The following is a 13,971-nucleotide window of genomic DNA, read 5'->3' on the forward strand; positions in this document are numbered from 1 at the left end:
CTGGGTGAGCTAGCCAGGGCAGTGCTGGAGAGCTCACCCTGGTGACGCATGTGTGGGAGAGCTGGTGGGCTGACCAACTTAGCCACCCCCCCAGGCACAGATCTGGGGCTTTGAGTTGGTCCACCCCAACATCTACCTCATCTGCGAACTGTTGGGAGTTTGTAAAAGGGACAGTGCTACAGGATCTCCAGGGCAGATAGCAACAACAGCATGACCAAGAGGAGTCCCAATGAGGATCCAGTATGGATGGTGTAGCAGAAGCCAGAGGCCTCAAACCAGACCAATGATTCTTTGCAATGAACATTTGCAAGTAAAGATGTGTGGACAAAAGGCTGTGCTGTGGGGCACCCTGTGATACACGGCCGCTTCCATAGCAAGATGTTTTCCTATGCTTTGTTTTGTTTTCTTTATTATTGTTTTTTATTTTCTTTTGTTAGGAAGGATGCAAAGGTAGAGGGGCAGATACAAAGGGATGGGGAGGTGAGTGGGATTGGGGTGCATGATATGAAGCCCTCAAAGAATTAATAAAAAGTTAAAACAAACGAACAAACAAAAACCTTTGAATAGAGAAAAGGCAAAGCCAGGCCTATCACCCGAGTCCTTAGAAGAACTGAGGCTGGGAGGTTACCAGTCAGAAGCCATTCCCGACTACACAGTGACGCTCTGCCTCAAAACAAAGACAAAGAACAGCAACAAAAAGGGTGGGAGTCCTAGTGTGTGCCTTTATGCTGGCCCTCGGGAACGCTGAGTCAGGCTCAGAAACTTGAGGCTGGCAGGGGCTACGTAGTGAGATCCATTCTCAGACACAGAATGACTCTGTGGAGACCCAGACCGATTCACCAGCAAATTCTAGCAAACATTTAGAGACAGATTACTACCGCAAACATTTCCAGTGGACAGTAGATAAAAAAAAAAAAAAACCCTAACACCATTCTATAAAGCTAATGTTATCCTAATACCAAAATCATCCAAAGCTATGAAAACTGCAGATCAATATAACTGGTGATGCATAGTGGAACCTCGTCTCAAAAATAAAAAAAAATAAATCTGGAAGTGACAGTTCACATCTGCAATCCTAGCACTTCAGAGGCAGAGGCCAGAAGGATTAGAAGTTCAAGGCCAGCTTCAGTTATATGGTGAGGTGGAGGGCAGCCTGGCCTATTTGATATTCAGTTTTAAAACAAAACATCCTAAACCAGAAAACACTACCACGGGGGCTTCAACAATTATCAGCTTACACCCAATCCTATTTCATCTGTAACCCTACTCCTCTACTTCCACATTTTGGGTTTTTTTTTTTTTTCCAGTTTACTGAGGAAATGTTGCATTGTTAGCCACGTGGCTTGCTACATCCTGGACTTGGCTGGTAGAATTATAGTGGTGCCGTTTAACATGTGCACTATTATACAGTGGGTGGCTTTTAAATGCTTGCTGCCAATTCTCCTGTAAATACGACTTAATCCATCTGTCATCAACGCGCTGTTGCTCCTGTAGTCCTAACTGATTGCTGCATCCTTTGTAGCGTACTGGAAGGTAGTGATCTCATCCCATTTTCCTAAAAGCCCTATGTGGTACGCATAATTCTCCCTAATCGAGAGATGGTGAACACAAAACTTAAAGAGGTTAAGAAATTTTGACTACAGTTAATTCGCCAGAAAAATAATTGCTGGGCTCAAACTTTGATGTTAAAATCCATATTGTTATCCACTGTGTCATAATGTCCCCTCGTGACCCTTTGCCTGGGCCTTGTGGTGGTTGGCTATTTTTGTTTTGTTTTGGTTTGGTTTGTTTGTTTGTTTGTTTGTTTGATTTTCCCCCTTGGATTTTCAAGACAGGTTTCCTCTATGTAACAGCCCCGGCTGTCCTGGAACTTGCGTCGTAGACCATGCTGGCCTGGAACTCACAGAGATCCGGCTGCCTCTGCCTCCCGAGTGCTGAGATTAAAGGTGTGCGCCACCACACCCGTGGTTGGTTGTTTTAGTCAGCTCTAGGTTGTAGTTCTTCAAACTACCTAGAGAACTTTCGCATTTCACGTCCTAAGTAACACTTAGGGTGCTTTCCGCTCCAAGTAAGAGAAAACTCCATCTCAAGTGGACGCAACAATAAGGCTATTTATTGTCTCACCTAACAAGAGAGTGAAAAGTGGGACGGTACCATGGCTGGCCGGTTTGCTGACTCAACAGCAGCGGTGCAGGCCACGGTCCATCCTATCTCTTCACTTGAGCATCATCAGTGTGTTTTTGTCCTTCAGCTGGAAGCTCTGATGGTTATAATATAACCGTCCTGATTTCAAGCCACACAGCCCTGTGAAGCAGCATCTATCATGAATGAGGGCATGTTTCTCTGTGTGTCTCGCTCTATTTAAGAGAAGGAAGTCCCTTCACACAGGAGAGGAGAAATAATGTTAAGAGCCAGAGAGTGAGGTGGGGTGCTGTCAAATTATGCCTTCTGGACACTGCTGTTGCTTTCATGAAATCGCTGCACTTATTATTTCTTGCATTGGATCAGGCCATCAAAATCCCCTCGATATTTCAGCAGACAGCACTAATTAAATTCGGTGGGGAGGTAGGTACATAATAGTGAGAGGGGGCCATGCTGGGAAGTTTCTGAGATGAGTAGAAGAGGGAGCAGGAGTGCATGAATACACAAAATTATCAAAGAATAAAATAAAGAGCAAAAGAGAGGTGTTGGGGGACAATCTGATGTATTTTGATGCTAATTACTGCTTGCTGTCTGACCCACCTTTTGCTTAATAAAAAGCTGTCCCACCTGGGCAGGGCAGGAGATAGGTGGGGCTTAGAGAGGAAAGGATTCTGGGAAGAAGAAAGACTGCCACAAGGAGAAAGGAGAGAGACCTGAAGTGAAGAGAGGAAGGCCGCCATGGGTTAGCTGGAGGAGAAGCACATGGCCGGGGTGGATGGAGAATCTGGTCCAGATGAAGAACATGAGTAAGTGTATGGGATTATGGATGGGAGGTAGCTTGATAGAAGTTATTAGAAGCAGATGGCATGGGATTGAGACAGGGATCCCATGCCTGCCCCACTATGGGAGGTAGTTTAGAGGATTGATATCTGCCCTGCTCCAGGTTAACTAAGGCTATTTTAAAATATAACAGGTGTCTGTGTCTTGATTGATCGCTAGCCGGGCCTACTGATAATATAGATAATTTAAAAAAATAATAGAGAGGTTTCTTCATCAGACCTTGCCTCGCATGTCACTGGCCAGAATAAGCCAGGTGTCCACTCCCGGGACTATAATGTCATATTATAATGTCATGTAGTCCAGGGAAGATGGTCCTATTCCTCGCAGCTATAATAGGATTAAGAGCGTATCCCTAAAACGGTATTAGGGCATCCTTTCCCTGATGGATGCATTCTACAGTCAAGAAGAACATGAAAGAGAAGGGCGGTGGTGGCGCGCGCTTTTAATCCAGCACTGGGGAGGCAGAGGCAGGTGGATCTCTGAGTTTGAGGCCAGCCTGGTCTACAGAGTGTGTTCCAGGACAACCAAGGCTACACAGAGAAACACGTCTCAAAATAAAAGAAAAAGAAAAAGAAAGAAAGAAAGAAAAGAAAAGAAAGAAACAAGGAGGAGAGCCAAGCAAGGTGGCACACGCCTTTAATCCCAGCACTCGGGGAAGCAGATGCAGGTGGATTGCTGTGAGTTCGAGGCCAGCCTGGTCTACAAAACTAGTCCAGAACAGCCGGGGCCACAAGAGAAAGAGGAGGAGCGAGAATAGAATGGATGTGTTACAGGCAACCAATAACACTGCTGCCCGCTCGCCCTGGGTGTGCTGCTGCCATAAATAACTCAAGCACTTCATTGCTTCATTGTAAGTATTTTCTGCTGACAATTTTCCGCCAGTGTGTCGGTGTCTTCCTTTGCATGAGGAGGCTACACCTGGTGCCCTGCAATGGCGCAGTTCTGGCCTAACTCTCCATCTTCACAGTCCAAAAGCAATCGGAGGTGCTGGAGAACTGACTCGGTTGGTAAAGTGCTTGCTGCAGGAGCCTGAGGGTCCGAGCTTGATCCCTAGCACCCAGGTAGAACAGTTGCCATAACTGACAGTGAGTGCCTCTAACGCCAGGGCTGAGAAGGCAGAAACAGGGGCTCACTGACCAACCCCAGTCCCCAAAGACAGAATCTGTTTAAAAAAAAAAAATAGATGGCACCTGAGAAATGACACCCAGGGTTGACCTCTGGCCTGTACATACATATACAGATATATACATGAGTGTCTGAGAGTATACATGTATGTATGCATGCACGCATGCACTCACACGCTCAGGAGAGGCGGGGAACTGGCATGGTGTTACAGGCCTAGAACACTAGAGTTTGGAAGGTGGAGACAAGATCAGGAGTTCAAGGTCACCTTTAGCTAGACACCAAGTTGGCGGGCAGCCAGAGCTATGGAAGACCTTGTCTCAAAAAAAGGAAATTTAAAAATAAACAACAACAACAACAAAAACATCGTCTAGAAATTCTGACAAGCTTGAATTAAATCATAGGTATGACTGTATCTTTTCTTTAAAAAAATAGAACATGAACAATAAACTGTTACCATCTTCCCTTCGTTTATTTTGTTTGTTTGCTTGCTTGGTTTGTTGTTGTTGTTGTTGCTGCTGCCATTTGTAAAACCAGCCTTTCCAATAGATAAGGCTGGCCAGGAACCTCCTGCCTCCACCTCCCAAGTGCTCAAACTAAAGGTTCACACCATTGTACCCACTATTTGTTTTGGTTTTTTGTGGTTTTGTTTTATGGGGTTTTTTTTTGTTTGTTTGTTTGTTTGTTTGTAGCCCTGGCTTTCTGGGAGCTCACTATGTAGAATAGACGGGACTCGAACTCCTGCCTCTACCTCCTGAGTAATGGGATTAAAGGCCTGTACTACCACACAGGTATTTTGATTTTTTGAAATAGCACCTCACACTGTAACCCAGGCTGTCCCATATTTTACTGTATAGCCCAGGCCAGCCTTAATTTCCCAGCAATCCTTCTGCTTCAACCACCAAGTGCTAGAATTACAGAAGTGCACTCACTGCCAGGCCCAACTTCTTATTAATGTGTATCTGTCTGTCTGTGTGTTGTTCTAAGACAGGGTCTCTGTAGCCCTTTAAACTTACCATGTAGCTGAGGATGACCTTGAACTTGTGATCCTCCTGCCTCTGTCTCCCAAACATTAGAATTATAGCCATATGCCACCATGCCTAGCTTATTGATCGCTAGTATTAAAAACGGGAAAGTTAAGTAAGCTTTCTACTTTCCACACTTGTACATCCATTGACATCCACTTGCTTCTACTCCTCATGGGACATACAGAAGTTGTCTAGATGGTCTTTCTTCTCAGATGTCTTTAGTGTGATTTCAACATCTTCCTAGAGCCCACACATGGCTCTCTATTTCTGCTCGGGCTGCCAACTATGACGACAGCGTAAGAAACCACTTCCCTGTCTGCTTCATCTCATGGACTGCTTCCGAAGTAATGATCCATTCATTGTTTCCCATGCAGCCAGATTACTTGCGGAGGACCACGACACAGCCACAGGAGGAGACATCCTGCCACCAGGCATCTTGACTACTCTTTTCTCCAATCTGAACAAAGGTGTTTGCCTACACCACCTTTCTCTAGAAAAACTGGGCACCTGATCTGTAAGCAGCTCCTTTTTTTTTTTTTTAGTAAAAGGCTACGATTTGTAATGAATGCACAACAGACATGTGAGGACATTTGGAGTAATAAAAGCGCACAAGAGACCTTGAGAACACTGTTTAAGGCAATTTGGTCACACTACCATTTCTTTGCACTCTGACCAGGGGGTGCAGGGTTATAACTGACCATGAAAACACAGATGTCTCTCAGCAGCCATGGTAGACCTGCATTCACCACCCTAATTTCCAGGGCCTTAAAAGGCCAGCTTTTATGTTCTGACTCAGCCACCCACTGGCCTGGTTTTTTATTTGTTTTAATGCATATGTTACTTGTCTGTGGATGCCCTTAGGAGACCATAAAAAGGGCATAGGGTACCCCAAAGTTAGAGTCCTGAGGTGATGTGGTCTGTCTCGTATAGGTATCTGGAACCAAACTTGTGTCCTTGGGAAGAGTTATCAAGGTTAGGCTTAGAAAGATGTCTTTACTGAGTGGCTAAGCTGGACCAGCCTACATAAGTCCTATCACCTGTCTGAATGACTCTGATTGTATTAAAAACTCCCTCTGCCCCCAGCCAAGGACTATACTTGCAGTAAACATCAAACCCTGACCTAGATCTAGCCAATGGACAGGACATTCTCCACAGTTGAGTGGAGAGTGGGGACTGACTTTCACACAAACTCTGGTGCCCCGCATTTGACCACATCCTCTGGATGGGAAGACCTGGTGGCACTCAGAGGAAGGATAGCAGGCTACCAAGAAGAGACTTGATACCCTATGAGCACATACAGGGGGAGGAAATCCCCCTCAGTCACAGTCATAGGGGAGGGGAGTAGGGGGGAAAGCAGGAGAGAGGAAGGAATGGGAGGATACAAGGGATGGGATAACAATTGAGATGTAATATGAATGAATTAATTTTAAAAAAGAAAAAAACTCCCTCTGCCCATCCCACAGGACTATTACAAAACTAAAGCAAACACAGGAATAGAAAGCATATTTCACATGCATACGGAGCTGCTGTTATTATTTTCAACTATAGAATTTCCTCCGCAGCATAGTTTCTCACCACGTGACTATTGCATACCTCATTCCAGAGAGCAGTCACTGAGGTTCACTCTCGCTCATCCTTTGTCTATTGCAGATCCCATCAGCCCTGGGGCATCCGTCTCTGTAGCTCATCTTTCTGAGCTGTATTTATAAACACAAATCCCGCCATACTGTGAAATGTTGCACGGAGCGACTTGAAAAACAAAACTCAGCAGAGCTGTAACTGGCAAGTACCCTAGCAAAGGTTATGCTCAAAGTACCCAACAAAAAGTCATAAGGAGAGAGACCTTATCGAATTAGAAAATGCCTCTACTGTGTAAGCGTGGTGGTACATGCCTGTAATCCAAAGCCTCAGGAACCGAAATCAGGAAAATTATGAGTTCAAGACCAGCCTAGTCTACATAATAAGACCCTGCTCGCCCTTGAAATGAAGTTTCTGGAAGGAACGCATGTGCCATGTACTTCCACAATCAGGAATTTGTCCCACCCGACTTGCGTGCTTCAGAAACAAGATAATATTCTGTGGCTCCTAAGAACCAGGCAGAGAGAAACGGGCGTTCCACTACATATTCGGAAGAGAAAGTGAGACCGCTAAAAAACCCACGGTAATAAACTCAAGGAGTTTTAATGTCTACCCAGGCAGGAGATGCAGCTATGTTTTGCAAAGCACTTTTTGAAGTGCTTTCCCACCAGGAAACTGTATCCAAAGAACATCTGTTGTAACCACGATGAAGGACAGCTGTGGTCATTGACTCACACCTCGAATCTTTAAACTGTAAACATTTTACAGGCGACGACTCTGAGTCTCGAGTCCAGTGTTCAGGCAGGGTCGTATCATGTGAAGCCAGCACGTAGGTCTAAGTTCCCCCAATGCACTCAAACTCCCAATCAAGCACCCTAAACCCTAGCTAGCTTTCCTTTCCGTTTCCCTACGCAATTAACCCATCTAATCCTTCCCATGCTCACACCCAGCCAATAAATCCTAGGGTAGGCCTGGTCTGTTTCTGAGCTTGGCTTGACCTGGGCCTTCACAAGGCTGCCCAGAAAGATGCTCACTTGTCCCCAGTCTTGCCAAGCCTCTGCCACCGCCACCCATCGCATCAGTGATCCTGAGCATCTCCACAAAGCCTACGCAGCTCCCCTACCCCACCCCCCAAAGCCAGGCTCCACCTGCCCTGCAGCACGCTGGCGCATGTAGCTCCAGATGCTAGGGAAAGACCCTGGGAGGCCATCGGGTCTTAGGGAGACCCAGTCGCGGCCCAGGCAGGGGTCCTGCTTCGGTGTGGCCACCGCGCGCCGCCGAAACTACGCTTCCCAGGCTGCCTCGCTGCAGCCGCGCGCCCCGCGCCGCACCCGGCGGGGAGCTGCCTGTTGCTCGCAGTTCTAGCTCGGGGCCCCGGCGCCGCCCCTGCTGGTCGGACCTGAGCATTCGGGACTCTAAGACTGCTGGCCAGGACCTTCCGCTTCGGAATGGGCGCAAGCAAGGGTGAGAACCCGGGGCAGGAGGGGACTGTCGGGGCAGCTTGTCTGCAGTACCCGGGTCAGCGGCTCAGCAGCCACCGCGCCCTGCGTGTCCACAGGAGGATGCTCCATGGCGTGGCGCGTGGCCAAGCGCAGCCCGCAGCGGCTTGCACCGGAGCGGCGGGTGAGCTGGGTGGCAGGAGACAGCGCCGGGCGGCCAGGGATGCTTGTAGTTACCGGTTGCACTGTGCGGTGCAGCCCCACAGCCCCGCAGCCCCGCAGCCCCTCAGCACCGGAGTCCACGAGCAGAGAAAGGGCGCGGTCTCCGATCGCCCGGGGCTGCGGAGCTGGGGTTTTCCACGCTGGGCTTTGTTTCCCATTTTCTCTACTCTGGTGAACCTGTGAGTGTTAAGCTCTCGGAGCCTCCAGCATCTCGCGGCCTCGTTTCAGCAGGAGCCTGGGAAAGGAGGACGCGGGCCGGCATCTTTTCTGAGCTCGGAGCTGTCACAGGACGCATCAGCCTTCAGAAAGCCGCCCCGGGCAGTTCGCTGGGAATCATTTTCTTATTCTTCCTGGGTAAAATCATGTTGGTCTGTTCATTGCCGGGGCTTCTTTGCTTTTTAACCTGTTGACCTGTGAAAAATGAAGGTCGATTTTTTTTAAATGATAATAACAGGCTCTGGGAATTTTTACTTTAAAATAACAGAAAATGGGAAGATGATGCGGCTAAGATACAAATTACAGTAAAGAGGCCAAGAACGCCACCGCGTCTTAGGTGCCTATTATATATCTGATTCGCCATGCGCCTGGAAAAGGAGAGAAAAGAACATCAGAGGACGTGTTACAAAAGCATGGTTTCTGTAGCAGCTCCACCATTGAGGAGTTGAGGGATCCTGGGCCAGACCCCTTCGCCTCTCTGTAATGGGGTATTTGGTGAAATGGTTTCTGGGCCTCTTTTCTTCCTAGATTCTTGTATCAAGGAACTGAAATGGCAAGAATGCTTTAACACTTTTACAAAAAGCTTGACAGGGACAGAACGAACCGTTTTCCCTTAAGGAAGCAGGAAGAACCCCCCTCCCCCCTAGGGTTTAGCTAATCCAGTTTTTTGTTTTGTTTTCTTTTTTTAAATATACCTGGTTTCATCTGTTCTCTTCAGCTTATCTCAAAGGTTTGGTTTTTATGTTAACATAAATTGGCAGGCCACAATGTGATGGTTTTGTTTGCAGAAGGCATTGCGATCAGCTGATAAAGGTTAGTGGCTGCCTAGGGCTGGGCCCGGGCTGTCAAATGCGCTCTGTAAGAAGGTGGGGGAGGAGACGCCAGCAAGAAATAACCAGAGAGGACATACAGTGAGAAAAGACAGAGTGCCACTGATGGGCTGTTGTGTGAAACGTGAATGCACAATAGAAGGACTGAGAAACGCACTGTACAAACACTGACCGAACTCACTAGCTGGTACAGAGTATTTGAGAGAAAGAAGGATGAGAGCGGACCTTTCGGATTATCTCAGAGTGTCCTACGCAGGGAGAACGCGCCTTTACAATGCACAGACTAGGAAGTTTCCACTCTCCCCCAAAGGTCAAGGTGCTGTCTCTTGTGAGTCTCCCGTGCTATGATAAAAAGACTGTAATTTCACCCATGTAGTATTCCTAGTAAGCCTAGAGGACGCAGGAGTGGGGGAACAGCTATCGTAGATAGAAACACATGTGACTGTGGATTGGTGTGTGTGCACTTTGACTCGTAGATGAGAAATCAATAGCTGCAAAAGATCGTTTTGGGGGGACAGGGCATGGTGGGGCCTGCCTAATGCCAGCAGGTAAATCTCTGTGAATTTAAGGCCAGCCTGGTCTACATAGTGAGTTTCAGGGCAGCCTGGGCAACATATAGTGAGACCCTGTCTCAACCTTGTATCCAAAATAAAGAAATAAATAGAGATAATTTGGAAATGTCCAAGATACCCAAATATGCACTGTGTATTAGACAATGTAGAATTTTTGCTCTTAGGTATCCTAAAGGTATGGTAGTACATAGGAAACTGTTCTTTTGTTTTGTTTGGTTTGGTTTGGTTGGTTTTTGGGTTTTTGAGACAGGGTTTCTCAGTGTTAGCCTTGGCTGTCCTGGACTCACTTTGTAGACCAGGCTGGCCTCGAACTCACAGAGATCTGCCTGCCTCTGCCTCCCTAGTGCTGGGATTAAAGGCGTGCGCCACCACCACCCGGCTGTTTCTTCGTTTTTAACCCCCAATACATCCCCTTCCCACCTTCATGCCTTTGGTGGTGGTAACCTAGTAAATCCGAAGTAGCATGATCTTGTTGGGTTGATCTGCAGATCTTGTGTTAGTAACCACAGCAGCTATGCGTTCATGAGTGCAACAGCTGTGTGGTGTCTAGAAGACAGCATTTCACTGCACTCCTTCCTGTCCTCTGGGTCTTATGTTCTTTCTGCTTCTTTCCACACCCTCTTAACTGATCTTCCCTGAGCTTCTAGGTGGTTGGGATGTTCCATTTAGGGATGAGCACTCAATAGTCCACTTGCTCTCAGCACGTTAGTCTGCATTAACTGCTGCCCACTGCTGAAGAATCTTCTCTGGCCAAAGTCGAGAGGATCACTAATGTATGAGCGCAGCCATAAGTATTCAGAAGACAACTTGATGGCTTGTCTGTTTAGCAAAACAGCAGCACCGCCTGTACCTCCCCCCATGTGTACCGTCTGTAACCTCCCCCTATGTGTACTGCCTGTAACCTCCCCCCATGTGTACCGCCTGTAACTTCCCCCCATGTGTACCGCCTGTACCTCCCCCCATGTGTACTGCCTGTACCTCCCCCCATGTGTACCGCCTGTACCTCCCCCCATGTGTACTGCCTGTACCTCCCCCCATGTGTACTGCCTGTACCTCCCCCCCATGTGTACTGCCTGTAACCTCCCCCCATGTGTACCACCTGTAACCTCCCCCCATGTGTACTGCCTGTACCTCCCCCCCATGTGTACCGCCTGTAACCTCCCCCCATGTGTACCACCTGTAACCTCCCCCCATGTGTACTGCCTGTACCTCCCCCCCATGTGTACCGTCTGTAACCTCCCCCCATGTGTACCGCCTGTACCTCCCCCCCATGTGTACCATCTGTAACCTCCCCCCATGTGTACCGCCTGTAACCTCCCCCCATGTGTACTGCCTGTACCTCCCCCCCATGTGTACCGCCTGTAACCTCCCAAGCCACAGGCTTTTGACCAGGCATGAACTTCCTCCTGCAGAACAGGCCTCAAGTCTAGTCAGAAGTTGGTTGCCCCCATAACCTTCGTACCCCTGTATCATGACTCACACCTTACCTGGCAGGTCGGCTGTTTTTATGGAAAGTGTACACAGTAGAGACACTCTAGGAATAAACTCAGAGTCTTCCTAGGAAAGCACTAGACCACTGAACCGTATCTTTTTTTTTTTTTTATCATTTGACCTGCAGTTGATTAAAGTAGCAGATGTGGAGATCACACTTATTAGTGTAGACTCTGTGTTAGTAATTCTCAGCCCTCAATAATTCTTGCCCTCGCTAAGAACTGCCCTGAAAGAACGCTCCTCGTCTCCACACTCATCACCTTGGAGACTGAAGATGCCCACACATGCTAGGAGAACACTCTACCCCGGAGCCATGTCCGCAGCCTTCCTGTGTTTGTTTGATTGGCTGGTGGTGGTGATGAAGATCTTGGTTTGTTCAATTGTTTGTTCTTTCATTGGTGATGGTTTTTTGTTTGTTTGTTTTGTTTTGGGGGGGCGTGAGACAGAGGGTTTTTGTTGCTGTTGTTGTTGTTTGTTTTGTTTTGTTTTTCGAGACAAAGTTTTTCTGTGTAGCCCTGGCTGTTCTGGAAGTCGAACTCTAGATCAGGTTGGCCTTGAACTCAGAAATCTGCCTCCCTCTGTCTCCCAACTGCTGGGATTAAAGGTGTGTACTGTGATGCGCAGCCTCAGCCTTCTTTTGGTTTTTCGCCTTTGAGCCAAGGTCTCAGCACATTGCTGAGACAAGCCTTGAGTTCTTGTCCCTCTGCTCCAGCTTCTTGGGTGGCTGGTCTGCTCTACAAGGTCCAGCCAACTATTTCCCTTTCATGCCTGAGATCTGTGACAGTATGTAAGGGAGTTTGGGAATGTAGGTTCTAGCTACATTGGTTCGACCATTGAATGGTAGTTCATTTTACTTTGGATGGAGAAAATTCTGGGGAAATAACTGGTCTAATTTCAACAGAAACATAAAGAGTGGATTCCCTTTTAGCCCTTCTGTGAGTAAATTACATGTTACCTTGTGTAAAAGGTTACATGGACTTATAGACTATTTTTTGTCCAGAGAAACTTCTAGAAGGCATGTGCAAAGACTTCCTACTGCAGACTAAAAAACCAGAATCAATTCTTAAGACACCACCAGGTGTGACGGCTCATGCTCCCTAATCCTAGCATTCAGGAGGCTATTATGGTTATTTTTTATAAAACTATGTTTATCAGTTTCTGTTTTAACCCAGATAACACCCAAATAATTGAGACTCTGTTATATTTGTTTAATAATAAGCTTCACAGCACAAGAACTGAACTGTTATTACTCTGTTCTTTTGTTGCTCTTGTTTGCTTTGGCTTTTGGTTTTGGGGTTTGGTTTGGGTTGGCTTGGCTTGGCTTGGGTTTTTTTGTTTTGTTTTGTTTTGTTTGTTTGTTTGTTCATTTGGCTTTTTTTGAGACAGGGTTTCTCTGTGAAGCCTTGGCTGTCCTGGCTTTTATAGACCAAGCTGGCCTCAAACTCACAGCAATCCACCAGCCTCTGTCTCCCGAGTGATTAAAGGTGTGCATCACCGTGCCTGGCTATTACTCTATTCTTAGCCATCTAGACTAATTTGGCTTCCTCCTAACTTACATCCCAGAGATGATTGCACTTTGTAGCTTTCCTGTTCCAGCTCTCTCTCTCTCTCTCTCTCTCTCTCTCTCTCTCTCTCTCTCTCTCTCTCTTTCTCTCTCACTCACTCTCTCATTAGCTGTAAGATGCTTTATTGGCCCATCAGGGAACAATTGGGGAACAGTGTTAACACAACATTGAGCCCGGAGATTCTAATAACAAGGACAGGAACTAGATATGGGGGTACAGAAATTAGCATTTGAATTACACAGTAACGTTATGTCTACAGGAGACAGAGAAAGGACACTCATCACAAGTTCCAGGCTAGCCTGCCCTACATACTGAGTAAGTTCCAGGCTAGGCTGGTCTACATAGTAAGTTCAAGACCAGTTAGGCTACAAGATGAGACCCTGTCTAAACGTTAAAATAAATAAATGAATGAATACATAAAAAGATACTGCATTTAGTCTCTGATACAGACCCCTTTTGTTCAAGACTAATTTTCCTATAACAAGATCTCATGTGTGTGTGAAAATGGTCATTTAAAGGATGCATTACTTGGACATTTGTCTGTAGTGACATACATGTGTATGATCTGTGATTCTCTCAGCTGTTGTGCTTCCAAGTGTTTAGAATATTGTTATCACTATAAGAAAAGGAGACTATCTAATCAGATCCAGGAAAACTGTTTTACTCTTCATGGTCAGAGCTTTTCATGGGTTAATGACCATTGAGTTCTTGGATCTGGAGGGAGGGAGGGAGAGAGATTCAATATGTTATACAATTGTAAAGGAACTTTTATTTGCCTGTTTCAACTGTTATCTCAGAAGATTACTGCCTCTGTCTGCTCACCTAGGCCTAGTCCTGGAAGCTTCTAGCCTCCATATAATCTAATCTAGGCCTAGAATGTTTATAGCCTCTGAGACTTACTGCTTTATAAGCTCACCCTTTCTTGT

General features: G+C 46.7%; 1 protein-coding gene across 2 annotated transcripts in view; it reads left to right on the forward strand.

Annotated features, from left to right (window-relative positions):
• The first annotated feature begins 7,885 nt into the window (after nucleotides 1–7,885).
• The window catches only part of TMOD2 (tropomodulin 2), a 51,113-nt gene continuing 45,027 nt past the window's right edge, over nucleotides 7,886–13,971 (forward strand). The window contains exon 1 of one of the 2 annotated variants that reach the window (XM_084754579.1): nucleotides 7,886–8,174. The gene's annotated coding sequence lies outside the window, so the exon portion shown is untranslated. Of the gene's footprint in view, nucleotides 8,175–8,202; nucleotides 8,334–13,971 lie in introns of those variants that run through there. The other variant, XM_084754580.1, reaches the window with a different exon arrangement.

The sequence above is a fragment of the Acomys minous genome, assembly GCF_964271855.1.
Source record: "Acomys minous genome assembly, chromosome: 13".
In the NCBI taxonomy this organism is placed as follows: Eukaryota; Metazoa; Chordata; class Mammalia; order Rodentia; family Muridae; genus Acomys; species Acomys minous.